This window comes from Hyperoodon ampullatus (assembly GCF_949752795.1).
Source record: "Hyperoodon ampullatus genome assembly, chromosome: 8".
Taxonomy (NCBI): domain Eukaryota; kingdom Metazoa; phylum Chordata; class Mammalia; order Artiodactyla; family Ziphiidae; genus Hyperoodon; species Hyperoodon ampullatus.
Window position 1 is genome coordinate 111554572 of NC_136921.1, and position 27364 is coordinate 111581935.

Consider the following 27364-nt stretch of genomic DNA (forward strand, 5'->3'; position numbering starts at 1 on the left):
ACATGCCGCGGAGCAGCTGGGCCCGTGAGCCATGGCTGCTGAGCCTGCGCATTGGGAGCCTGTGCTCCGCAACGGGAGAGGCCACAGCAGTGAGAGGCCCGCATACCACAAAAAAAAAAAAAAGAAGTAAACAAGTTGAGACAGATGTTAGAAAAGAAATCAAAGTGGCATGGGGTGGGATTGCTTTAAATTGGTTGTCCAGAGGCAATCAGAGGACGGCGTGTGAACTGATGCCAGAGGATGAGAAAACACCAACCACGCACAGGGCTTGGGGCAGAGCATTTGAGCAGAGGGAGCAGAAAGTGCAAATGTCCTGAGGCCGAATAACAGCTTGAGGTGTTTGAGGCCAGAAAGAGGGGCCATTTACCTGGAAGAAAGCTGGGGTAGGAGACAGTCTTAAATGTTAAAAATTACTTTTGGTTGACTTAAAGTCAATCAACTGCTCAGTCAGAGGACATCCCAAGACCTCTCAGCCAATCACAGTCACAATCATGCTGAGGATGTGTGCTTCCCGTCCTTTTGTCTTCTGTCCTCGTATGGGCTGTCCAGTTTGGAGGTCAATAAGTACCGCATGGAGGTGTTTACTGTTTTTGAGCTTCTCCTGAACAGCAAGTAGCTACCCAACTTTTTGTTTCTAGCCATGTTCTTGAATTTTTTTTTTTTGAGGCTTGCGAATTTTTTGATTCACCAACTGGAGTGTGGAGGAGATTGCTAAGAGAGATGCTGTGCCTCTAGTAATAAGATCAGGGGCTGAGGGATGGGTAGAGGGAGAAGACTGGACATTTGGAGAGATAATTTAAGACTCTAATCAAGATCAAAGGTGCAGACCTTGTGAAGAGTTCCTCGAGAAGGTCTGGCTCAGGGTTAGGGTTCCACGTAGGAGACTGTCATGACTGGGGTCTGAATGAGCCTCAAATAGATCAACTGCTTGGCAATTATCCACACTCCTGCCTTTCATTTTTTTTCAGATGATCTAGAACTGACTCATGAGAAACAAGGCACAGTGGATGTACATATGCATTATAATGTTTTTTCTCTATATGACTGATAAATTTCTACTCATGAAAGACTGACCACTAGTTCTCAATCCTTAAACCCCCTCCCAGACAGATAAGATAGATAGATAGATACGGAATGTTAATAACTGAATATACAAGTTAGACCCTGCTTGCTGACTTAGCTTGGAGGAGAGCTGAGACTCTAATGGGTAGACTCACTCTGGATCTGCAGCTCCCTGAAGCGATTTTCACGGAGAGATGTCTGTGTTTATCTCCACTTCTACTTTGAGTTTGCCTCTTCCATGTCCCAAGTCACACTTAGGACACTTTATTAAATGCTTTCTCTCTATGAGGTTCCTGCCTACCTTATTCTACTCGATAAGGCTGCAGAGAAGGGGCTGTCAGGAAAGCCGGGTTTTACCTGTGGACCAACCACCTTGCTCACTCCCTGTGAGTAGAAGACAAGCCAGGAAAGCTTCAGCCCATCAGCATTCTGAAGGAAGCCTTCCCCACTGTCCTTCTTGCTCAAGAAATTTCCTTGCAGACTAATCTAGGGACCAGCTTAAGAGAGAATAAAAACCTCAGAATCCACCCCTACTTTTCTCACCATTACATGTCCCTCACAGAACCTATTTTCATTCTAGACGTTGAATAGAGATCCAATAAATAGCTCTTTTCTGTACCTCTCTTCTCAGCAAAATTCTGAAAGAAAGAAAGAAAGAAAGAAAGAAAGAAAGAAAGGAAGGAAGGGAAAGAAAGAAAGGAAGGTAGGAAAAGAAAGAAAGAAGGAAAGGGAAAGAAAGAAAGGAAGGAAGGAAGGAACAGAGGAAGGGAGGGAGGAAGGGAGGGAGGGAGGAAGGGAGGGAGGAGGGAGGGAGGGAGGAAGGAAGGGAGGGAGGGAGGGAGGAGGGAGGGAGGAGGGAGGAAGGAAGGGAGGGAGGGAGGGAGGAGGGAGGAAGGGAGGGAGGAGGGAGGGAGGGAGGGAGGAAGGAGGGAGGGAGGGAGGAGGGAGGGAGGAGGGAGGAAGGAAGGGAGGGAGGGAGGGAGGAGGGAGGGAGGGAGGAGGGAGGGACGGAAGGGAGGGAGGGAGGAAGGAGGAGGGAGGGAGGAAGGGAGGAGGGAGGGAGGAAGGGAGGGAGGAGGGAGGAAGGGAGGGAGGGAGGAGGGAGGGAGGGAGGGACGGAAGGGAGGAGGGAGGAAGGGAGGAGGGAGGGAGGGACGGACGGAAGGGAGGAGGGAGGAGGGAGGAGGGAGGGAGGGAGGAGGGAGGAAGGGAGGGAGGGAGGAGGGAGGGAGGGAGGGACGGAAGGGGGGAGGGAGGAAGGGAGGGAGGGAGGAGGGAGGGAGGGAGGAAGGGAGGAGGGAGGGAGGGAGGAAGGGAGGAGGGAGGGAGGGAGGAAGGGAGGAGGGAGGGAGGGAGGAAGGGAGGGAGGGAGGGAAGGAGGGAGGAGGGAGGAAGGAGGGAGGGAGGGAGGGAGGAGGGAGGGAGGGAGGGACGGAAGGGAGGAGGGAGGAAGGGAGGGAGGGAGGAGGGAGGGAGGGAGGAGGGAGGGAGGGAGGGAGGGAGGAAGGGAGGAAGGGAGGAGGGAGGAAGGGAGGAAGGGAGGAGGGAGGGAGGGAGGAAGGAGGGAGGGAGGGAGGAAGGAGGGAGGAGGGAGGAAGGGAGGAAGGGAGGAGGGAGGAGGGAGGGAGGGAGGGAGGAGGGAGGGAGGGAGGGACGGAAGGGAGGAGGGAGGAAGGGAGGGAGGGAGGAAGGGAGGGAGGGAGGGAGGGAGGGAGGGAGGGAGGGAGGAAGGGAGGGAGGGAGGAGGGAGGGAGGGAGGAAGGAGGGAGGAGGGAGGAAGGAGGGAGGAGGGAGGAAGGAGGGAGGGAGGGAGGAGGGAGGGAGGGAGGGAGGAGGGAGGGAGGGAGGGAGGAGGGAGGGAGGGAGGGAGGAGGGAGGAGGGAGGGAGGAGGGAGGAAGAGAACGCTGTTCATACTGTGTGTTGACACTGTTATTTTCATTTTTCCTCCCTCAACTCGATCCAATTGGTTTTTGTCCCTCCCCACTCTTTAATGCCACCAATGATTAGATCCCTGCTCAAGAAAAATGTCTAATTCCCTGTGATCACACTTGACTTCTCAGCATCATCTCACAGGGATCTCGAGTGTTACTGAACTACACTCATTGCTCTCCTTCTATCCCAAAAGCCACTCTTCTCACTGGACCTTGCTAGGACTCATCTAGGAAACCTCCAGATCCCCAAATCTCAGAGCTCCGTCCTCCAACCCCGTCTCTTCCCTACTTACACACTGTCTTTCCCTGATCTCAGTCTTACCACCTTGACGCTGATGCCTCCCGAAGGCCCCTCTCCTCGAAATTCTAGTCTTCTGTCTAGTACCTTCTCACTCTCACTCGTGCACTGTGACAGTCAAATGTGAAAAGGCGGCAGACTGCACTGCTTCTCTCTCCCCAGTAACTTTGCTCCTGGCCCACAAAGCCTCCTCCCCCTCGGTAAGTGGTGTCCACATCCACACGATGCTTTAGGCCAAACCTAGGGATTGACCTGACTTTCTCTCTTGTCTTCCATCCTGCAGTGCTGTCTACATGATGTATTATCATACACACTTAACATATACATATATACCATATCTATACATACCTTATATATACATATACACACGGCTCTTCGCCCTCTGTATATTTCTCACCATTCCTCCTGCTACAACCCGAGTCTGAGCCACCGCCGTCCCTCTCCCAGACCTCGGTGGCAGCTCCCCAATGAATTTTCCTGCCTCTCTTCTTGCCCCTAAGTCGACGCTCCAACAGCTGCCAAAGAGAATTTTCTAAACCTTGAATCAACCAAGATGGACTCACATTTTCCCGTTTTATTTTCTTCCTAGTACATTGAAAATCATCTAATTCCTCTGTTTTCTAGTTATTATCAATCTTGCTCATTAAAAGGCCAGCTCTGTGAGGATGGGGTATTGTGTGTTCTGTTGACCTTGTATTCCCAATCCTGGAATGGTTATAGGCCATAATAAATATTTGTATTAATGAATGCTGATTAAGTCAAAGGTATGGCTTAAGCTTTGGTACCATGAAATCCTCAAATAGATATTTTTGAATGAACAAATCTATTATTTGATCTTCTCTTACATCTACTGTTTGAATCTAAGCAATCAAACGTCTCTACCCTGGTAAAAAGATTCCCTAGATTTGAGATCACTGACAGCCTAAATGGCTGGTCAGTCATTTACAACTCATTTGATGTCCAGCCCACATGATCACCTTATCTAACTTATCTCTCATAAAATGACAGAAAACTACTGAAAAGCACTCACCTCTCTTGAATTCCCCTGATATAGACCCAGAGTGAAAAAATATGAATATTGCTCTCCCCAGGGGAAATCACTCCCCATCTTGGTTACTGCTGGATGGATAGCATTATGATTCCTAGGCATAGGCAATCTATCATCTTCAACTTCTCTATCTACCCAGGATCAGACTGTGGTAATAACTCAAGGAGCAGCATTTCAACTCCAGCTGTGGATCCTATTTCCACTCATATGATTTAACCTGGAAATTATCAGTGACAATCACAGGGCGGAAATGAAGAGCTGATTTGGGAGATACAGTGAGAGAAGCTGGCTCAGCCTGGCAAGAAGAAAAGACAAATGATACACATGGCAAACGGGAATAAAGGATGTCCTTGTGGAAGTGAAACGTGATATACAGTAATTCCAACTGTGAAGCCACCGAACAGTCTATCAACAAATAAGTGGCTTGATGTGATTATAGGTAAGACAAGTGAAATTAAAGAACATCACATCCACCTGGTAGCTTTGACTGAGTGGTAGTGAGAGGTCTAAGCAGCAGAAGGAGATGAAGACTTGATCATGCTTTGAATGAAAAAATCAAAGGAAAGGAAAGGTGGTACATGGGGGAAAGTCTATCTATCTAATTGGGGTGCAGATATAGGGGGGAATTAGTCTCCAATTCTAAAATATATAAAGTCCGAGAACTGTAAGAATGTGTAATGAAAACTCAAAAAGCATCAGCATCTTTAGCTATAGGCATTCCATTCATTGAATAAACATTGTTAAAAACCTAAGTGCCAGGCACTGTGCTAATCTATAGAAGAAGATTGAAGACATCATCTCTTCCCTGCAAGAGACTAAGATTGGGGGAAAGACAAGGCAGCTGAAAAAATACAGGAACAAACTTTGGAATGGGAATCAGTATTCCCAGGAGAACTGTTCTTTGCATTTCAAGAACAAGAACCCCTAATGAGTTGATCTTGCATATATTCTGTCACTCAGACTTCACAACACTCTGTGAGCTAGGCATTGCTGTCCCCCATTGCTCTGGGGACAAAACCGATGGCCTGAGATGTTTATACACATCACAGAGACAAAGATCAAAGACGCTGGGGTTTGAACACAGCATCTGCTCCAAAACCTGTGTACTGTCCACCACATCATGTTATGTCTGCAGGTTATTTAGTCAAAACAATGCCTGGCAAATCTATAAAGTACACAGGCTCCCCCTTTCTTGTGATTTATGTCCCACTGAAGTGACCCCATTTTACCCTCTCCAAGAACAAGTAGCGGTCGAATCTTTCCTGGCAGGATTAGAAATTTGTTTACAAGTTGGATAACTGGGGGAAAAAAAACATACGCTTCATTTTTCGCAAAAGTATTTGAATGTTAACATGTGCTGCACTGTAGAGTTAAGACTGAAGAGTGAACAAAAAACTCCAAAGAACGATCAAGTCAGAGAATGAACAGAGAGGGAAAGAGGGAGGTGTCTGAGGGAAGGAAGGAAGTCTCTAAAAGCTCTCCACAGACATCCCACAAATAGCACAGGGATGAAGCACAGGGTCTGCCACATGGAACCTAGTCTAGGAGGCAGGAGGGCAAGGCCTCTGTTTGTTGCAGTAGATTAGCATCTCCATGGGCATCTGTCACCAGTAGCAGTCCGCTGTCCAAGGTCTATTGTCTGCAACAGTGTTGTCCAGTCAGGGGGCTGCTGACTGAGCTGGAGCTCGGAAGAAACTTCTTACAGCCCAGAGCCCAGCCAAAACGCTAGGAGGCAGCAAAGTACATGGTAAGGGAACTCTCTTCAATTAACTTCAGTTCTGGACGTATTTCTTTCTTTATTTTAACATCTTCATTGGAGTATAATTGCTTTACAATGTTGTGTTAGTTTCTGCTGTATAACAAAGTGAATCAGCTATATGTATACATATATCCCCATATCTCCTCCCTCTTATCTCCCTTCCACCCTCCCTATCCCACCCCTCTAGGTGGACACAAAGCACCGAGCTGATCTCCCTGTGCTATGCGGCTGCTTCCCACTAGCTATCTATTTTACATTTGGTAGTGTGTATATGTCCATGCCACTCTCTCACTTGGTCCCTGCCTACCCTTCCCCCTCCATGTGTCCTCAAGTCCTTTCTCTACTTCTGTGTCTTTATTCCTGTCCTGTCCCTAGGTTTCAGAACCTTTTTTTTTTTAGATTACATATATTTGTGTTAGCATACGGTATTTGTTTTTCTTTTTCTGACTTACTTCACTCTGTATGACAGTCTCTAGGTCCATCCACCTCACTACAGATAACTCAGTTTCGTTTCTTTTTACGGCTGAGTAATATTCCATTGTATATATGTGCCACATCTTCTTTATCCATTCATCTATCGATGGACACTTAGGTTGCCTCCATGTCCTGGCTATTGTAAATAGTGCTGCAATGAACATTGGTACATGACTCTTTTTGAATTCTGGTTTTCTCAGGGTATATGCCCAACAGTAGGATTGCTGGGTCGTATGGTAGTTCTATTTTTAGTTTTTTAAGGAACCTCCATACTTTTCTCCATAGTGGCTGTATCAATTTACATCCCCACCAACAGTGCAAGAGGGTTCCCTTTTCTCCACACCCTCTCCAGCATTTATTGTTAGTAGGTTTTTTGATGATTGCCATTCTGACTTCTGTGAGGTGATACCTCACTGCAGTTTTGATTTGCATTTCTCTAAAGATTAGTGATGTTGAGCATTCTTTCATGTGTTTGTTGGCAATCTGTATATCTTCTTTGGAGAAATGTCTATTTAGGTCTTCTGCCCATTTTTGGATTGGGCTGTTTGTTTTTTTGATATTGAGCTGCATGAGCTGCTTGTATATTTTGGAGACTAATCCTTTGTCAGTTGCTTCATTTGCAAATATTCTCTCCCATTTTGAGGGTTATCTCTTCATCTTGTTTATGGTTTCCTTTGCTGTGCAAAAACTTTTAAGTTTCATTAGGTCCCATTTGTTTATTTTTGTTTTTATTTCCATTTCTCTAGGAGGTGAGTCAAAAAGGATCTTGCTGTGATTTATGTCACAGAGTGTTCTGCCTATGTTTTCCTCTAAGAGTTTGATAGTGTCTGGCCTTACATTTAGGTCTTTAATTCACTTTGAGTTTATTTTTGTGTATGGTGTTAGAGAGTGTTCTAATTTCATTCTCTTACAGGTAGCTGTCCAGTTTTCACAGCACCACTTATTGAAGAGGCTGTCTTTTCTCCACTGTATACTCTTGCCTCCTTTATCAAAAATAAGGTGACCATATGTGCGTGGGTTTATCTCTGGGCTTTCTATCCTGTTCCATTGATCCATGGATGTATTTATTATTTGGTGAATATGGGTCCTTCTGCTGAAGTTGGGAATGCAGTAAAGAACTAGAAATCATAGCCTTGACCACTTAAGGGTGTACCATCTCATTGAGGATATAAGAGAAATAAACCCGGTCGATTTTTAAAGTGAAGTGGGGAGTGTTCCAGAGACGGTGACACTAAGAGCATGTTTTAGGAAATAAAGAAAGACCAGAGCAAGCTACATAGTTAAGGAAAACTTTGTGGAATAGGTGGACTTCGAGACAACTGTGATGAGAAAGGGGAAGATCTTTGGTGGCGAACAAGCATCTCAATGGCAAAATGAACCTAGGAAAGATGGAGGTCGGGGAGGCTGCATTGCAGGAACACCAGACCGACTTAGAATGGTGCATCTATTACCTAACAGCCTGGGGTACAGGTTTACACTCGCCATTTAATCTGACTCTGACAATAACTGTGTTCAAGGAAGTGCTTTGTTTATCCCTATTATAAAGAGAATCTCGGAGATAAGTGATTCCTCTAATAGGCAAGAGTCAGAGCCAGAAATTGAAAGATTATTCACATCATTCTCTATTCAAGTGTCTGCAGGGGTCAGATGCAAATGAGACAAAGGAAGATATTTTCCCTGGACTCAAGGAGCACACAGCTTGTCTGTGAGGGACACAGACAAATTAATCAGGGGTTTCGATCTGGTATAATGTCATGGCAACCAATTCAGTCAGGGTCTTGGTTTAAAAAAGACCCTGCGTGGTACTTGAAATGAGTCTTGAAAAATAAACAGAAGACAAGCCATAGATTGAGAGAAAATATTGCAAAAGACACATCTGAAGAGGGGCTATCATCCAAAATATACAAAAATACTTCTAAAAATTAAGAAAATAAATAATCTAATTAAAAATGGGCCAAAAACCTTAATGGACACCTCATCAAAAAGACATACATATAGCAAATAAGCACATGAAAAGATGTTCTATACACCATGTCATCCGGGATACAAATTAAAACAATATTAAGATACTACTACACCTATTAAATGATCAAAATCCAGAACACTGGCAACACCAAATGCTGGCTAGGATGTGGAGCACAGGAACTTTCATACATTTGTGGCACAAATACAACATGGTGCAGCCACTTTGGAGACAGTTTGGCAATTTCTTACAAAACTTAACATAGGCATCATACGATCTAGCAATGATGCTCCTTGGTACTTACCCGAAGGAGCTGAAAACTTTTGTCCACACAAAAACGTACGTGTAAATGCTTAAAGCAGCTTTATTCATAACTGCCAAAAACTGGAAGCAACCAAGATGTCCTTCAGCAGGTTAATGGATAAATAAACTGTGGTCCATCCAGACAATGGAATATTATTCAGCACTAAAAAGAAATGAGCTATCAAGCCACGAAAAGATGTGGAGGACGCTTAAATGCATATTACTAAGTGAAAGAAGCCAGTGTGAAATGACTGCATGTTGTATGATTCCAACTATATGACACTCTGGAAAAAGCAAAACTGGAGACATTAAAAAAGAAATCAGTGTTTGCCAGGGGTTAGTGGGGAAGGAAGGATAAATAGGCAGACACAGCGGACTTTAAGGGCCGTGAAACTACTTGTAGGATACTACAATGATGGATACCTGTCATTATACATTTGTCCAAACCCATAGAATGTACAACACCGAGACTGAACCCTAAAGTAGACTATGGACTTTGGATAATAAGAGTATCAACGTAGGTGGCGGGGTGCTGATAGTGGAGGAGACTATGCTTGTGTGAGGGCAGGGGGCACATGGAAATCTCAGCACCGCTGCTCAGTTTTGCTGGGGGTCTAAAACTGCTCTAAAAATAACGTCTATTAAAAATTAAAAATAAATGGAAGATATGCAGGAAAAGGAAGGAGCAAGGGTTGCTTCAGGATGAGAAAATCGCCTGCATATAACCCCAGAGGTAAGAAGCACCTGGCTCCTACAGAGAACTGTGCAGCACATCCTACGGTCTAAGGGCATAGACTCTGAAAGCAGATGTCTAGTCTAAGTCTTGCGAACTGTGAGACCTTGGACAAGTCACTTAACCTCGTTGTGTCTCAAGGGTTCTCATCTGCAAAATAAGGACAAGAATAACACATGTTTCCTAGGGTAGTTATAAGGATTAAATGAGCCAACATTTGTAAGAAACTCAGGATGGTAGCTGGCAAATACATAATGAGGTTCGGCTGAAGTCTTGAAAACGAGTCTGATCGTGGCTGTCCCTTTGTGTTATGCTAAGGAGCTTGGAATTTGTTTTGCGAATGGGGCAGGGATGTTGAGGGGGCTGAATCTCTGCACAGTGAAATCTCTGGACCAGCATTTTAGAAAGCTGGGGGGTGGAGACTTGCTGTAATTTAAGTGAGAAATGGGGGAAGGCCAGAGGCTAAGGCAATGGCAGCTGAAAAGGACCGAATACAAAGGGTTCCAAAGACATTGAGAGTGGAGTATACAGAAGAGGTGACTACATGGATAAGGGCAGAGATGCCCCCTAAGGTTTAGGTTTGGTGATGTGATCATTTCTAAAGGAGGTAAAATGCTTTCCTGTGATCCTTGGCCTTCCCTTTCACCCCTCATCATTCCCGGACTGCTTCCCTATCTGTAAGATGAGTGCTTTCCAGGATGTGATCTCTAATTGGCCCTTCTAGCTCTAAGAGCCCTTGTGTATCATGAGTGTTTCCAAAGTCCAGGAACGAGACCAGCTGTCTCTCGGACCAGTATCATGGTAGCCATCCTTGCCCTCTTACCTCCTGTTTATACAGACACATTTTCAATGGTCTGCTTAGAAATGAGGCTTTAAATCAGCTGTTTCTTCTTCTCAAGCGAACACGTGACGTACGCAGAGATGGGGCACAAGAGTTACACACGGCTCTCTAAGTGGAGTTCCATCCCACGCCGGGGATTCCCTCCCTGCTGCGAGACACCCATGAAGAGTCAGTGAGCGAATCTGGGCCAACAAGAATGGTTTGTTTCTACCCCCTGAATCCACCCACTCGTTTGTTTCCTGCATGTGTCCACGACTAACTGAACGTTCCCTGGAGGCCAAAAAAGTGACCCAAATGAAAACTTAACGCATTCCCAATCCTTCTCCTTCTCCCTCTGCTGCTAACACGAGACGAATGTAGCCAGTGAGAAAATTAAATGTTACTTGCTTTGATGTATGTTTCTATATTTCAATGTTCTTCTGCTTAACAGCTATTCCCCTGCCCCCTTTTTAAGGCCATGCAGCAAAGTATTTTTAACACACCTCTCTTTACCTAAAACTAAACAACATGTTTCACATTGCAACTCCCCTCTCTTAGAATCAACTCTCACATACGTGCCAGAGGAGAAATGAGTTCAGGTTTTTTCCTCACTCTGTTACAAACACGTGGTCCCACAGAACATTCGGGCGTGGAGAGAAGTAATGTCATTTCATTCTACTTCTTGGGGACGGCTGCACCCGTAAGTCCCGGAACTCAGAGACCCCACGGCCACCAATTTTATGTGTTTTCAGCACCACCTGCAAAGCAGCTCCAGAAGTGGCGTAGATGAGGACAACACACTACTTCAGAGACTCACCAACCGAGACCTCCAGGCTTGTCCCAGGCAGAGAAGCATGTGTATGCAAGCACTTTCTTGATCTTGATCGAATAACTTAGCCTGGTATTAGTCATCCCATCTCAAAGATGAGTAAGGGGAGGATTAGAGGAGGTCAGTGACTTGCTCAGTTGTCCTACAGAAATAGGTCAGGGCCAGGATAAGAAATCAAGTAGCCCTACCACCTTGATCTCTGTGTTACTGATTAGACGCTATGTCAGTGGAATCTTGTTTTGTACCTTACATAACATCACCACTTCTGAGCATGGTGGTGTGACAGAATCAAGAATACAGCAAGACGTTCCACATGCTACCAACCCCATTGCCTGAATTCCAACTTGCTCTGGCTTCTCCAGAGAGATAAATCATATGAAGACCGGTAATATACACCTGTGCCTCGATTCAGTGGTACTTTACACTTATAAGGTATTGTACATGCTTTATCTCATGGAACCCTCAGAGCAGTTGTACTGAAGACCACCTAGGCAGTCTCATTTGTGTCCCTTCACCTCCCTTGCCACCCATCTTTGGTCCTGGGAGGCAGATCTCTAGACCACATCATGGTGGTCCCTGCAGTGTGGCTTCTGGTCCGTTTCTGCAATACAGAAACAGGAGATGAGGGGAGGAGAGAGAGGTCAGTGAAGGTGGTCACCAGCTCCCTTGCCCTGCGGGGTCAAGGCATGACTGTCTGTGCTCCCCAAAAGAGGTGACATTTTCTGTCCAGAGGTCCACTTCTAGACTCTTCTACAGCGACAGTGTCAGCAAATTCAGCACTCCAGTGACTACAGATCTGCTGGCAAAGGTGTACCACGTCAGTGGGAAGCAGTCGAACATCCTCAAAAGGCTAGTATCTTTGCTATCTATGTATGTGTCAAACTCACATGCATATACGTATGTGTGTGTGTGTATATACAGACACACACATATACTCATAAATACACACACATACACGTTACTAGTGCTTTTCCGATTGAACCATGATCCTGACTGATACACAGAGGATTAAGGAAGTCTCCTGTAGTCACACAGCCAGAGTCGGCTACAAAATTTGCAGGGCCCAGTGCAAAATGGAAATGCAGATCCCCTGTTCAAAAAGTAGGGAAAACCCTCTTTCCTTTCTTCTGTGGTCTGCTTCTTGAGCTAGCATGGTGTTTATTTTTACTATTGAATGTCGCACTCCCTGGATGCAGGGGCAGCCCCTCATGGCACCTGAGGCTCAGCCCAAGAAGTTGGCATGCCAGGCATGTGCTTTCAACCCCAATTCTCCCCACGCCTGCCTCAGGCCACGGAAGGGGCACAGGAGAGCAGCAGTCACTGAGCAGGAGCTGGGGAGGGGCAAAGAGGTACCCTGGGGAGGTGGGAGGTGGCAGGAGGTGAGAAGGCCGGCAAGTCGTGGCGTTCACTTACAAAACACAAATCCAAAGATAAAATGATTAAGAATTCCAAGATGGCAACTACAGGGCAATAAACCCCAAGAGAAGGGCGCCCTTTTGATGGAGCCCTGCACTACTGTACACTCCAGATGTGGCCCTACACACGGATAGTCTCCGATGGAGCCAGAACTTGAAGCCATATCTGACTCTTAAATGCAAACCCGTGCTTTTCCCATGGAATCACACTGCCTTCCAAAGCCAACAAAGGATGTCTCACATGTAGGGAGAGTCTGGGGATCAGAATGAGCATGCACCCCACAGATCACATTCTTAGTTTCCCAATCCTAGAACCCACCTACATCTCCATTTTGTTAGCCAACAAAAGAGAGTATTTGGTTTTCTTTTATAATTAAGAAAACACAGTTGAGCCAGGCAACATTTCTAATGACATTTCTACTTCTTTTTTTTTTTTTTTTTGCCTGCATCGGGTCTTCGCTGCTGCACGCAGACTTTCTCTAGTTGGGGCGAGTGGGGGCTATTCTTCTTTGTGGCGCACGGGCTTCTCACTGCAGTGGCTTCTCTTGTTGCGGAGCACGGGCTCTAGGCGCGCGGGCTTCAGTAGTTGCGGCACGCGGGCTCTAGAGCTCAGGCTCAGTAGTGGTGGCGCACGGGGCTTAGTTGCTCCGCGGCAGGTGGGATCTTCCCGGACCAGGGCTCGAACCCGTGTCCCCTGCATTGGCAGGCGGATTCTTAACCACTGCCCCACCAGGGAAGCCCAGCATTTCTACTTCTAATCTCAGCATCAGAGGCATACTGAGTCTCCATTAAGTGTACAAGCCGAGCAGAAGTGGCAAATGTTAGGAGATAGGGATGTCACCACCTGCTTTAAAACTGAATGGTGCACTTGACCTTTCTTGCTGGAGGTGGAAATACTGGTCAAGGGAAAATTCAAAATCAACAGACTGGAAAAACTGTGCTTTAGGCACAGTGCAGGGAGATTGACTGAGACGGTCTTTGGTTGCCTGGGTAACACTGAATTCTGACTCTCAAGAATGGAATGATGCTGGTGTTCAATGTGGGTGGGGTCAGAGGAAACAAACAGAGAACAGCTCCCCAAGAAAGAAATAAAGACCACCAATGTGAGTTTTCAAGCCAGGTATATGTCTCAAAGTAGAATTTCTCTGTGAGTTTTTCATACATAACACAAGTGACAGGTATCCAGGTAATGAAGTGGCAGCACAGAAACAAAACACTCATCAAGACTCTTGTATGTGTAAGATTTGCTCCACCGATCAAAGTACAAAGAAATCCAAGATGCGACTCAGTTTTCTTGCACGTGAGACCAGAACTATTTAACAAAAATAAACAGTACCTGTGCTTAACATGTGTTGAATGATGAATGTTATGAGGGGCTGAAGAAGAGAAAATGGACTTTATGGAGTAGGAAAAACTTGAACATTTTTTTTTCTGCAACAAGAATGAAGAGTCACATAAATGCGTGTCCTGGCTAAGAGATCACAGAAAGTCTGAATTCCCTGCACTCAATCGGTTATAAAGAATAAGGTGGGATTCCCTGGTGGAGCAGTGGTTAAGAATCTGCCTGCCAATGAAGCAACTGACAAAGGATTAATCTCCAAAATTTACAAGCAGCTCATGCAGCTCAATATCAAAAAAACAAACAATCCAATCCAAAAATGGGCAGAAGACCTAAACAGACATTTCTCCAAAGAAGATATACAGACTGCCAACAAACACATGAAAGGATGCTCAACATCACTAATCATTAGAGAAATGAAAATCAAAACTACAATGAGGTATCATCTCACAGCGGTCAGAATGGCCATCATCAAAAAATCTACAAACAATAAATGCTGGAGAGGGTGTGGAGAAAAGAGAACCCTCCTGCACTGTTGGTGGGAATGTAAACTGATACAGCCACTATGGAGAACAGTATGGAGGTTCCTTAAAAAACTAAAAATAGAACTACCATACGACCCAGCAATCCCACTACTGGGCATATACCCATAATTCAAAAAGAGTCATGTATAACAATGTTCATGGCAGCTCTATTTACAATAGCCAGGACATGGACGCAACCTAAGTGTCCATCAACAGATGAATGGATAAAGAACATGTGGCACATACATACAATGGAATATTACTCAGCCATAAAAAGAAACAAAATTGAGTTATTTGTAGTGAGGTGGATGGACCTAGAGTCTGTTATACAGAGTGAAGTAAGTCAGAAAGAGGAAAACAAATACCGTATGCTAACACATATATATGGAATCTAAAAAATAAAAAAGTGGTTCTGAAGAACCTAGGGGCAGGACAGGAATAAAGACGCAGACGCAGAGAATGGACTTGAGGACACGTGGAGGGGAAGGGTAGGCTGGGACGATGTGAGAGAGTGGCATGGACTTATATACACTACCAAATGTAAAAGAGATAGCTAGTGGGAAGCAGCCGCATAGCACAGGGAGATCAGCTCCGTGCTTTGTGACCACCTAGAGGAGTGGAATAGGGAGGGTGGGAGGGAGGGAGACGCAAGAGGGAGGAGATATGGGGATATATGTATATGTATAGCTGATTCACTTTGTTATAAAGCAGAAACTAACACACCATTGTAAAGCAATTATACTCCAATAAAGATGTTTAAAAAAAAAAAAAGAATCCGCTTGCCAATGCAGGGGATATGGGTTAGAGCCCTGGCCCGGGAAGATCCCACATGCTGCGGAGCAACTAAGCCCGTGCGCCACAACTACTGAGCCTGTGCTCTAGAGCCTGTGAGCCACAACTGATGAAGCCCACGTGCCCTAGAGCCCACACACCACAATTACTGAGCCCACGAGCCGCGCCGTAACTACTGAAGCCTGCACACCTAGAGCCTGTGCCCCACACAAGAGAAACCATCGCAATGAGAAGACCGCGCACCGCAACAAAGAGCAGCCCCCGCTCGCTGCAACTAGAGAAAGCCCACGCGCAGCAACAGACCCAACACAGCCAAAAATAAATAAATAAAATAAATAAATCTATTTAAAAAAAAGAATAAGGTAAGGCAGTTTAGGACATTTGCTGTTGATCTCAATGAACTTAGCTTTTCTCGATAGATTCCATCATTGGTGTAGGGGAATCCCAGCCAGATGGAACCCAGGGCTCTCTCACTTGGTAAATAGCTGCCATGATTGGGTTACCCTGAAACCTGAGGCTGAAGATTTCCTTATCTGGTTCCAGAATGGAAGTCTACTTTAGAGTAGTTCAGACTGGCATTAAAGAGCCAAGGAGCCATGAAGCCAGACATCCAGCTTAGTGAATCTAGACCAGTGCTGTCCGTTAGAAATACCACATATTCCTGTCCTGCCCCTAGGTTCTTCAGAACCTTTTTTTTAAAAATTGGATTCCATATATATGTGTTAGCATATGGTATTTGTTTTTCTGACTTACTTCACTCTGTATGACAGACTCTAGGAAAGGAATAAAGATGCAGACGTAGAGAACGGACTTCAGGACACCAGGAAGGGGAAGGGTAAGCTGGGACGAAGTGAGAGAGTGGCATGGACATATATACACTACCAAATGTAAAATCGATAGCTAGGGGGAAGCAGCTGCATAGCACAGGGAGATCAGCTCGGTGCTTTGTGACCACCTAGAGGGGTGGGATAGGGATCGTGGGAGGGAGACGCAAGAGGGAGGAGATATGGGGATATATGTGTATGTATAGCTGATTCACTTTGTTATAAAGCAGAAACTAACACACCATTGTAAAGCAATTATACTCCAATAAAGATGTTAAAAAAAATACAATGTAAGCCACATGTGCAGTAATTATGATATACTGAAATTGCCTATTTTGGATTGGTTACCTATACTAGACTATAAGCTTCTTGGAAGCAAGAAACATTCTTGATTCATCTCTGTACCCCCAATGATTAATACTGCCAAAAATATAAAAATTTTTAATAAGTGTGTCTTGACTTTTCCCACCACAAGACTTTTGCCCTGGCCTGGAACATTCTTTCCCCAAATAGGTTTTTGGCTCACTTTGTCACCTCCTTCAACTCTTGACTCATCTGTCACTTCTCAATGGAATCCACACTGACCACTTTATCTAACACTGTAAACCTCTCCCCTTGAACTTTCTGATCTCCATCAACCTGTTCTATTTTTTTTCCCAAAGCATTTATCACTTTCTAATAGACGATATATAGTAATGTGTACAGTATACTTATTCTCCACCCCTTCCCCTCACTAGATAATATGCTCCAGAAAGGTGAAGATTTTTTTTTTTATGTTCACTAAAATATCCCTAGCACCTAGAATGGTTGATACTAGGTGGTCAAAATAAATTTGTTGAATCAGAAAAATGAATTTATGAATGAATGAGTGAGGCCAAAAGGACGAAGCTACACCTCAAGGCTCATCTGAGATAGGCCTGCAGACTAGCAGACCCTGCTATAATCAGAGAAGATGCCGGGGAATCTCTTCTCGATCCAGAAAGAAACTAGAGTTCAGGCCAGCCATGTTTAAGAGCAGCACTGCACAAATAAAAGCTAACAGCCCATATGGGAGAGGAGTTTGCCTTGCTTAATGACTTGGCAGCCAAGCGAGCGTGGGAAGGGGAAAAAGGACAGGAGAAAAGAAATCTAGTCTTGTCCAACCACCAGGAGGCAGAATGAAACATTAGTATGAAAGGAAAAAAAAAAAAAATAAGAGTTAACTCTCAACTAATTTCCACGAAGGAATAAATCTACTTTGAAAGAATGGAGTTGGTTGCTTTTTACCTCCGGCTGTCTTCTACTTATTCATCAACTTTGCCTCAGAGGCCGAAAGAGACTGAGGATGTTGTCAATATGGGGTTTGACTGGGGTTGAGAATAATAGAAATGAGCAACTTGGCAAAGGACTTTAGATGAGAGCTTAGACTTGCACTTAGCTGAACATTGAAACAATATGGCACCAAACTTAGAGATGACAAAAAGAGGAGCTAAGTGATTTAAGTTAATTCTCTTTATTAAAAAAAAAGATAATGGTAAGGAAATAAGAACTTTGTTTTCCTAACAAGTGAATTTTAACAATTAGTGCTTGTATTGACATGTCATGGTCTCCTTAAGTCCCAACAGGAAATGGAAAAAGCCTTTAGTAGAATTAACCTAGTCTTTGAGGAGAAAACACATTTGAAGTTTTTTATTCTATTAACTTGGAAAAGAAACCCCACTATTCTCCTGAGCAAAACCAAGGCTTATTTAAATAAAGGTGAGACTTTGTTTATTCAAGGTTTCAGGCATATTTAGTGGAGCCAAAGAGACTCCTAAGAAAAAACTCACCCTGAGAAATGAGAGGCCGACTCCACTCTTGATAAAACCCTCACTATCAAATCCTTGATTTTGGAAGCATGGTGTAATTATGGATCAAGAGAAATAAAGTAACTCTCCATTTTTGAGAACTTACATGCTAAGGTTTTTTTTTACATGGGTCTTCTCATTTTTATCCTACAAGAACAAGGCAGTGCTCATTACCACTTAGCAGATGAGAAAGCTGTTGCCTACTGACTGAGGTAGATAGACCGGGGTCTCACAGCTAGCAATCAGTGGAGTCCACTGCAACTGAAGCCAATTTGATGCCAAAGCTCTTTTTTCCTCTATATGAAGAAATAAGAGGGCCAAAAACTGCATTCCTCAGCAATACAGAAGAGGCTAGCAAGGCTGAAATCCAAAGGTCTCCATGTATTAGTAAGGTAAGACATCTATAAATCCAGGTCTAAAGCTCTGAGTGTTTCATCCAGAATCCACTTTGTGGAAAGGCAAACCAAGCCTTCCCCAGTCATGGCTTGTGGAAGACTTGCATTCTTTCCTACCAAATAAGCAAGCAATGTAGGTAGAAGTAGATAAAGATAGCTGGAGATACACACACACACACACACACACAAGCAGAAACTGGTTGTTAAAAATAGCCCTTTGGCAATCCATTCCTTTCTTCTTTTTACACTTAAATTATTTTTCCTCACAGCAAAAATAATAAAGGAATCATTCAATAATTAAAATTAAAACCATAACCTCATCACACAAAGGCAAATACTTACTTCTAGTTTTTTCCTGTGATATTTTAAATAGTTTTCATCATACTGTACTGTTTCCTGCTGTTTGCTCAACATATGACATAAGCATTTTCTTGCCATTAAAATTCTACAGGTTTAAAATGTTTATAATTTTATATGAAAAATGAAAACATTTTGTAAATGTAATTTTAATATGTAGGTTAAATACCATGATGTACATGTCATCATTTACTTAATCCCCTAAATGTTAGTCATTTAAATTGTTTCCATTTTTTCTGATTATAAACAATAAAGATTAATTCCTTTGACTTAAAGTTTAGCATTCTATAATTACTCAAATGCCTTAGGAAGGCTGGAATATAAAATCTGATGACCTACCTGCACATTGAGAGAAGGAATTTGCCATGTGTTTTCTTGGAAGTGGTTTTTAAATGGGGTGGGTGTGAAATGGGAGGGTGTGGAGTGCCTGGCAGTTGGAGAGAGGGGCTCCGAGGGGGCAGGTGGCACAGAACAGAGAGGTTGGGCCAGCGTAGCCCCCTCACAGTGCTGACCACCTGACTGCACCCTCACACAAACCACTGAGCAGAATACAAGTGACTCAACTCCCCAGAGAGCCAGACATCTTGAGCATGTCCAGGGAGTATAAGGCTAATTCTAAATTTTAGGACCAATTAGATTCCTGTACATTAAAAAAAAAATACAGTGGTTGGGAAAAACTGTGATTCAGTCTCCATCAGAAGTCATATCATCCACCAGAAAAAGTATTTTCCAAATGGTCACTGAGCTCCTTTAAGAAGGTTCTGAGTTCATCTGTATCATTTCTTTTTAGATTCTGCAGATAAGTGATATCATACAATATTTCTCTTTCTCTGTGTGACTTACTTCACTTAGTATGATAATCTCTAGGTTCATCCCTGGTGCTGCAAATGGCATTATTTCACTCTTTTTAATGGCTGAGTCATATTCCATTGTATATATGTACCACATCTTCTTTATCCATTCCTCTGTCAACGGACATTGAGGTTGCTTCCATGTTGAAACATTCTCGATAGATATATTCACCTCTTAAAGATGTAGAGGAGATGCAGTATTTAAAAAACCAAAGAGAATGGAGTTAGAGGGTGTGTCATTTCAGGAGCAAATTTCTGAAGGCAGCCCACAACCTTTTCTGAAGATGGGATTAAGAAGAGATTGGACAATACTATTTCATGTCTGGTTTTAAAAGTGGGGAGGCAGCTAGGGGCAGATGTCCTTTCACAGAACTGTTCTATAACGAAGTGTTTGTGAAGCCTCTCAGTTTATATGCCTTTTCTTTTAAGTCCCAATGTAATTAAATCAAGTCAGCAATAACAAAATATCATAAATAATTTTAGTGTGTAATATATGTTGACAAATGCTATTAAGGAGATGGCTGCAATAGACAGGGAGATATTTAGTATGACTTCATCTGAATGTCATATTGTTAAGGAAACTCAATAATGAGTTTCACTTTAATGATTCCCATGAAGTGACTTCTCTAAATGATTTTAAAATCACGACCAGTAGTACTTAAAGAATTTCCAAACTGCTTTTAGTGAGGACTTGCTAACTTTATCAAGTTTATACAAAATATTCCAGGTATAAAAAAAATATGTACATAGAATTCTTACTACTACTGAGGCATGGTTCACTGGTCACCTTTTAAAATAGGTTTACCAAACGTCCAATGAGTTTTTATTCTGTTTAGTTCTAACTAGATGACAACCATCTGTCTTGGAATTTCCAAGACAGTTCTAATTACATATATTCCATGGCATTGTCCTTCCAAACCATATATTGGCCTAGATATGTCAATGTAATGGTGTCAAAACTCCTCTTATAAGATGATTCTCCACTCTTGAAAATGACACAAAAATCCTTTGTCAGACTATATTCGATTTTTTATTTGAAAAATATTATCACTCCATTGGTTTTATGAAAAAAGCTGAATTGATGGTATCTGCCTTTAAAAATATGTTCCACATTCCCTCTGTCACTCAAACCTTAGGTTTCCACCCCTATTGTGTACTTTAATATTCAAAAAAATTTAAAATATATTATTCATTGACAATGTGCAGTAGGGAGGTAATGAGTTAGAGATACATGGAATTATCATTACCTGCAAAATTGGCATCATTATCACAATAACATTACTAAAAAACATAATATGCACAGTTCCTGTTCTAAGTGATTTATCTGCTATGCCGGCATCACTGTGCTTTTGAAGACTAAGTGTAGTATTGTATGTCGGAGGCCTCCGTTCATTCACTCTTGCGTGTAACTGTTTTACAAATATTTATTGAGTATCTTCTTTGTGCCAGGCTTTGTATGATGTACTGAATATACAATGAGAACAAAACAGCCACGATGTCTATGCACAGGGAACTGAACAGCTGGTCAAAGACGACACTGAAGCTGAAACATGAAGGATACGAGAGAATTAGCCAAGCAAAGGGAAAGCAGAGGGGCAAGCAAGGAGAGGGAACAGCATGTGCAAAGACCCTGAGCAAAGAAAGTGCTTGAAATAGTCAAGAACTGAAACAAAACACCTGTGATGAAGTAAAGTGAATCTGGGGACAGTGGCAGGAGGACGGAAAGGGTCTAAAGGTCTTATGGAATTAAACAAGGTCTAAAGGTCTTCTGGAATAGCTTGGATTTTACTTTAAGGTGATGGCAAGGAAGTATTGTGTTTCCATCAGAGGTGTGAAATGACAAGATACGTATTTTAGAAACATCACTATGGCTGCTCCGTGGAGATTACAGAAGGGTAAGAGTAGAAGCAGATCAGGATGGTAATCAGCCCTTGTGCTTAACAGTATTTGTTTTCTTCTCTTTTGAAGGACAAAGAAGACAGTCACTTCTTGGCTCTTTAGTACTTTGATTGGTCCGTGTGACTGATCTGGTGGAGGGGCCATGAACCAAAGGGATACGAAGCGCTTATGAGCCCAAGTACAGAGCTGAGGGTGAGTCCCCTGTGTGTTTCCCCTCCTACCCCAGCAAGCACGGGGGTGTGCGCTCCATGCGGGTCATCTCCTGGAAGTTGGAAACGCTCTCCTTCTGGGTCTTTGGTAACCGCAAGGTGAAGAGATGGCTCCCATCCACCCCATCTGTCACCTACTAATCCACACCAGACTGTAGTGTGAACGAGAAATAAATCTGTTACATTAAGGACTCTGAGATTTCAGCACCACTTTGCTGCCTCAAGCTGGCCTTACCTATTCTGACAAAAACATGGGGATAAGAGGGGCTTCCCTGGTGGCACAGTGGTGGAGAGTCCACCTGCCAATGCAGGATACACTGGTTCGAGCCCTGGTCTGGGAAGATCCCACATGCCACGGAGCAGCTGGCCCCGTGAGCCACAATTACTGAGCCTGCGCGTCTGGAGCCTGTGCTCCGCAACAAGAGAGGCCGCGATAGTGAGAGGCCCGCGCACCGCGATGAGGAGTGGCCCCCACTTGCCACAACTAGAGAAAGCCCTCACACAGAAACGAAGACCCAACACGGCCATAAAAAAAAAAACAAAAAAACATGGGGATAAGAGCCCTCAGTTTTGCAGGTGTGAGAGAGTCAATATAGTGACAGATATGTAAGAGCAAATCACAGCAGCAAGGACATAGCAGATACTAAGAAAAGGGCAGCTGGAGACTATTATTACTGACTCTGTCGATTCTAGTCTCGGTTCTGTTATTAACTAACTCTCTGGACTTCGGGTGACCCCTTCAGCTTTCTGAATCTCGATTCCCTGGCCCTTCTGAATGAGGGATTTGTACAACCCAGGATTCTAAGCTGATGGGATAAAAATGCAGGGGAGCTTCCCTGGTGGCACAGTGGTTGAGAGTCCGCCTGCTGATGCAGGGCACACGGGTTCGTGCCCTGGTCCGGGAAGATCCCACATGCCGCGGAGCGGCTGGGCCCGTGAGCCATGGCCGCTGAGCCTGCGCGTCCAGAGCCTGTGCTCCGCAACGGGAGAGGCCACAACAGTGAGAGGCCCGCGTATCGAAAAAAAAAAAATGCAGGGCAGTTCATGGTAATTTGAAAATCTGGACAACACTTTCCCTTTCTCTTCTGTCATCCAGCAGAATAAGCATATTCTTTGGATACCAGGTCAATAAATAAGTGGCCCCAGGAGCCAGGACACTAAATGCTCTTCTTTGCATAAAGAAAGAAGTGAAACAATTCAGAATTCTTCTAAGTCCATCAAACAAATCCTTAATTTCTCTGGAGATTTACAAGCCCAGTAGCTAACATGGGAAAGAAAGGCGCCGATTCTTCCAGCTAAGACGGGTCACAGGTGTTGATAAATTACCGCCAAGAACTTTTCCAGTGTTAATTTCTGTCCTCTTCTGAGAACTGCCAGATGAATCATAAAACCTCCAGAACCACTGACTTGGACTTCCAAATGAGAGGGAAGTTGGGCTTTCTCCATGTCCTGGACATTTCTGTGGGCAGACAGTGCATATAATCCATTTATGTGAGAACATGTCTCAGAAAATCAGGGCTCTGGCTCCAAAGCTGCCACTAACGAGCTCTGTGATTCTGGACAAATAACTCTACTTCCTCCACGGCTCAGGATCCTCATGTGTAAAATAGTGATAGAAATACCTGCCTTATGTATCTCCTGGGGTTGTCCTAATGATCAAATGAGATGGAATTGAAGTGAATGTCCTTTGAAACGCATACTCTGCCTCATGGATGCACTGGAAAATCATCGATGCGTTGCTGTTATTATTGCCATCATGATCTTCCCTGCTCCCAGATCATTCATCTCAAGGGATCGAGGACCAACAAAGAAAAAGAAAAAAGAAAAGCATCCCCGACGCCTCCCTTCTCTGTTTGATGCATGATGTGGCTGTGAAGGAAGTTTGTTGACTTGAAAATGTAAACAACCTCTTTCCACTGAGATGATTTTGAAAGAAACAACTGTTTTTTTTGTATTAATGCATATGAATTTCTATCCTCCTGAGAGATCCTAACTGCTTTATCTCTGTAATCAGTTTACCTTCCCAGGTGCTTGCTATTCACTGAATAAACTCACTAAAGTAAGTATCTATTCCTCAGATCTCATGGGAGTCTAGTCGACCACTTTACCCAATTCTCAACCCCAGGGACACTGGTTGACATAAAATTTTGAAACAAGCCAAAGGAATTGGAGACAATGGTCTACAACGCAAGCACACACCTAAGGCATGCTATGAGTTCAGTGAGGTGGTGACGTGGGGAGGGGTACTTGGTGGAGTGCCTTTGTCCAACAATCTAAGAGGCACTATAAAATCCTCCTTCCTTAGGAAGCTTCTGTCTTTGGGGTTATAAGTCTTTTCAGATGTCCAGAGTTCTGTCTAGTGACGCAAATACATATGAGAGTGTATCTGAAATTATCAGCTAAAACCTTGGGTGGACTTACTGAGAGCTTGCTGAGAGTATGCTTTAACCTGGAGCTTTAACCAAAAAAAAGGGGGTGCGTGTGGGGGGAGGGACAGAAAAGGACAGATTTAAAGATATAAAGAAAGATATAAAGTAGATATAAAGAAAATAGAAACTTTAGAGTTAAATTGTAGCGATCTAATCAAATAATTACAAAAATGACATAATTGCAGCCCAAAGAGGTTAAAGAGTTAATTAGCAAGAAACCAAAATTACTTCAGTCCCAGGCCAATACGGGAACTTCAAATCAAAATGGCTCAAATAATTATAGAAGTGGGTAAAATATCCCCTTAAGAGAAAAAAATCTCATGTGGTGGCGGCTCTCAGTTTCAATATTATCGTAGCAGGAAGCATTCTACTATGTGTCCGATAGTATACAGGATATGCAGGATAGAAAATAAGGCAGCTCTAATAAGGCATGGAAGTGCAGGCAATTCATGTCGATATAGGTAGTACGGGGCAGAGTCCTCAGGAAATGTGGAAAAGGAACTCCAAGCCCAGCTACGGGAGGGCCGGTGAGAGATTCCTGGAGGTACCCAAGCAGGTCTTGAAGGATGTCTCCAGAAAAGGGTGAACGTAAGTACACAAATATACAAATGTGTGCGATCTCACTGAGGTGCCTGGTGCCAGGAAGGCCATAGTGAAAAATGAGGTTAAAGAGACTTTGTTGGAAGGGTATCTTTCAGCTCTCTCCATGCTGCTCTAAGTTTGGACTTGATTAAAGCAGTGAGGATTCATTTGGGAGTTTTACAGAAGAATGGGACATGGTCATATTTGTATTTCAGAAAAGTCAGTCTGGCAGAAAGGAAGCAGGTGAATTTGAGGCGTGTGCTGCAGGGAAAATACCGTAGGCACGGGTGACATTAATTCATACATCGGGGCTCACAAAGTGGAGGTCACCCCAGTGGCCCGCCCGTGTCACAAATCCACACCCCCGTCAGCCTGCCCTTATGGGAAACACCTCACTGTCAAGGAAACCTCATGTATCCCCATCACAAGTCTCCAACTCGGCTTTAGCTAACAGAGAATAGGACCTGCTCATCTTCTAGTGAGATTCCTGACCTCCTAGCCAATCATTCTGTGTCCATATTGCTTCTTCTAGCAGTCTATAAAACACTCCTGCCCAAAATCTATCAGGAGGAGTAAGTACCCCACTACTTATGAGGCTCTGTACTCCTCAACCCACGGACTGCTTCCCCCTGAATAAAGAACATCAAACTCATTACTAAATCATTTTAGTTTTGTCACTGGATGGAACAAATGCAGGAGACATTCAGAAGGTTAAATCACCTAAATTTGGTGAATGCTTGGACTGGGGAGTGGTGAGATAGGGGGTGATTAAGGACAAGTCCCTAGTTTAGCAATTCTTTTAACACTGGAGGAAAAAAAATAATGATTAGCTTAGAGAATATTTTAATTTGTTCATATCATATTCTAGTGCTACAGTGAGGGGGAAACTACTAAGATATGAAGGAAATGAAGAGGTAGAGAGGTAACCTGCTTTCCCCAACTTAGCTAGTATTCCCCATTTTTACCTCGTAGTTTTAGTGCTAGAAAGCTTGACTATCCTAAATATAATAAGGAAAGGGTCTCTTAATAGTCAAAAGAACTGTCTTAGAATTATGGAAGCAAGATGACGTTACTCTTCACTTAATGGAAATCAGGAGATACCTGTTGAATGGGTGAAGGCTTAACATTAAAATTACACCAGCTGAGCTATGGGTTAAGATGGTGGATTAAACACAGCATTTAATGCTGTTCCCTCAGGAAGCCCACTAAATTTATAGTAAAGGATGAAACCCACACAAATGCTGGGACCACAGGAAAGGAGATATGAGCAAAAAAATTCTGGAAGCCGAAAAGCAGATGACCAAAAGGTAACTTAGCAGAACTGAGAACGTCAAATCCTAAGTCAGTGTTGAGGAAAACTGAGAACCAACACAAGTTATATCATGGGATCCTCAAGGGGGTAAAAGTTTGGGAGAGAGGCAGCAAGGGAGCAGGAGGAAGCTAAGTAAAGAGGAGGTATGGGTGACGCAGTTTGAGAATCAGGTAAATCACTATTTCTCATTCTCCCCAGCCCCATGATCCTGGGAGATTTCTGTCACAGCATAAAATTCCGGAAGCTGATTCCCTTAGAAAAAAGTAAAAAGTAAAACACAGGGTCTCTGGGGACAGCAATACAGTTAAGAGTGTGGATACTAACCTAAAAACAAAGGAAATACGTCACAAGAATGCTGACTGTTGCGAGACCAAGTCTGTTCCCTGAAGAGTCTGGGCAATCAGATTTCCACTGCTGCCTGAGAGTGGGAGAGTGTTTTCTGGAAATCTGACCAGCACAAGAAGGAAGTCAAAGATACTGAGCATTCTCCTAGACAGGAGCTCAATGTTGACCACCTACCAGGCCATCAGATTCACATAACCTTCTTAGTATCCCATTCTCAATCATCAACAAAAACCAGGTTTACCAGGCATCGGAGTTACAGGAAAACTTCTAAGTTAGAGAAGACCCTCTCACATGGAATACAGAGATCAAAGTGACAAACAATATGAAATCGACTTGGAGAAAATAGAGACAATGCCAAAAGAAAAAGAAAAGGAAACATTTATAGTCTCAGAAAGATAATACAGACATGAAAGAAGCACAGAGATAAAAATACAAGAAAAACATTCATGTAAGTTAAAAAGAGTTCTTAGTAATACAAAACATAAACAGAAAATAAAATGGAAATCTCAATACAAGAATTATAAGACAAAATAAAGGGAATATACCATAAAGTAGAGGAAAACAGATGAAAAATAGAAAAGTAGAAAATTGGTTGATTACATCCAAATAATAGATTCTAGAAAAAAAAAAATCACAAAAACAGGAGGGAGAAAATCATCAAGAAAATAATTCCAAAAAAGTTCCTGGAAATGGATGACCAGAGTTTTTAGATTTAAAGCCCTCATGAATGCCCAGCACAGTGGAATCCCAAATTTGTATAAGCTTCAAAAGAAGGGGAAAGAAAAAACTTAGCAAAGAAAAGAGGCTGGAAATGACTGCAGTTTTCTCAACAATCACCCTAAAAGCAAAAAACATTGGGAAAATGCCTTTAACATTCTGAAGGAAAGTTATTTCTAATCTAGTAAAAATTACTAAGATGGTATAATAAAGATATTTTCAAACATGCAAGGTTAAAAAATACTTCCCTCTCATTCTTTTTCATTAGGTTACTGCAGTATGAGTTCCACCTCATACCAAAAAAATAAAAAAGAGAGAGAAAATAAA

The 27364-nt window shown here is 43.3% G+C and overlaps 1 protein-coding gene across 2 annotated transcripts in view; it reads right to left on the reverse strand.

Moving 5' to 3' along the window:
- Positions 1–27364, reverse strand: part of DPP10 (dipeptidyl peptidase like 10) — a gene marked incomplete at both ends in the record, with an annotated part of 1361190 nt that overhangs the window by 1251054 nt on the left and 82772 nt on the right. The window lies entirely within an intron of this gene.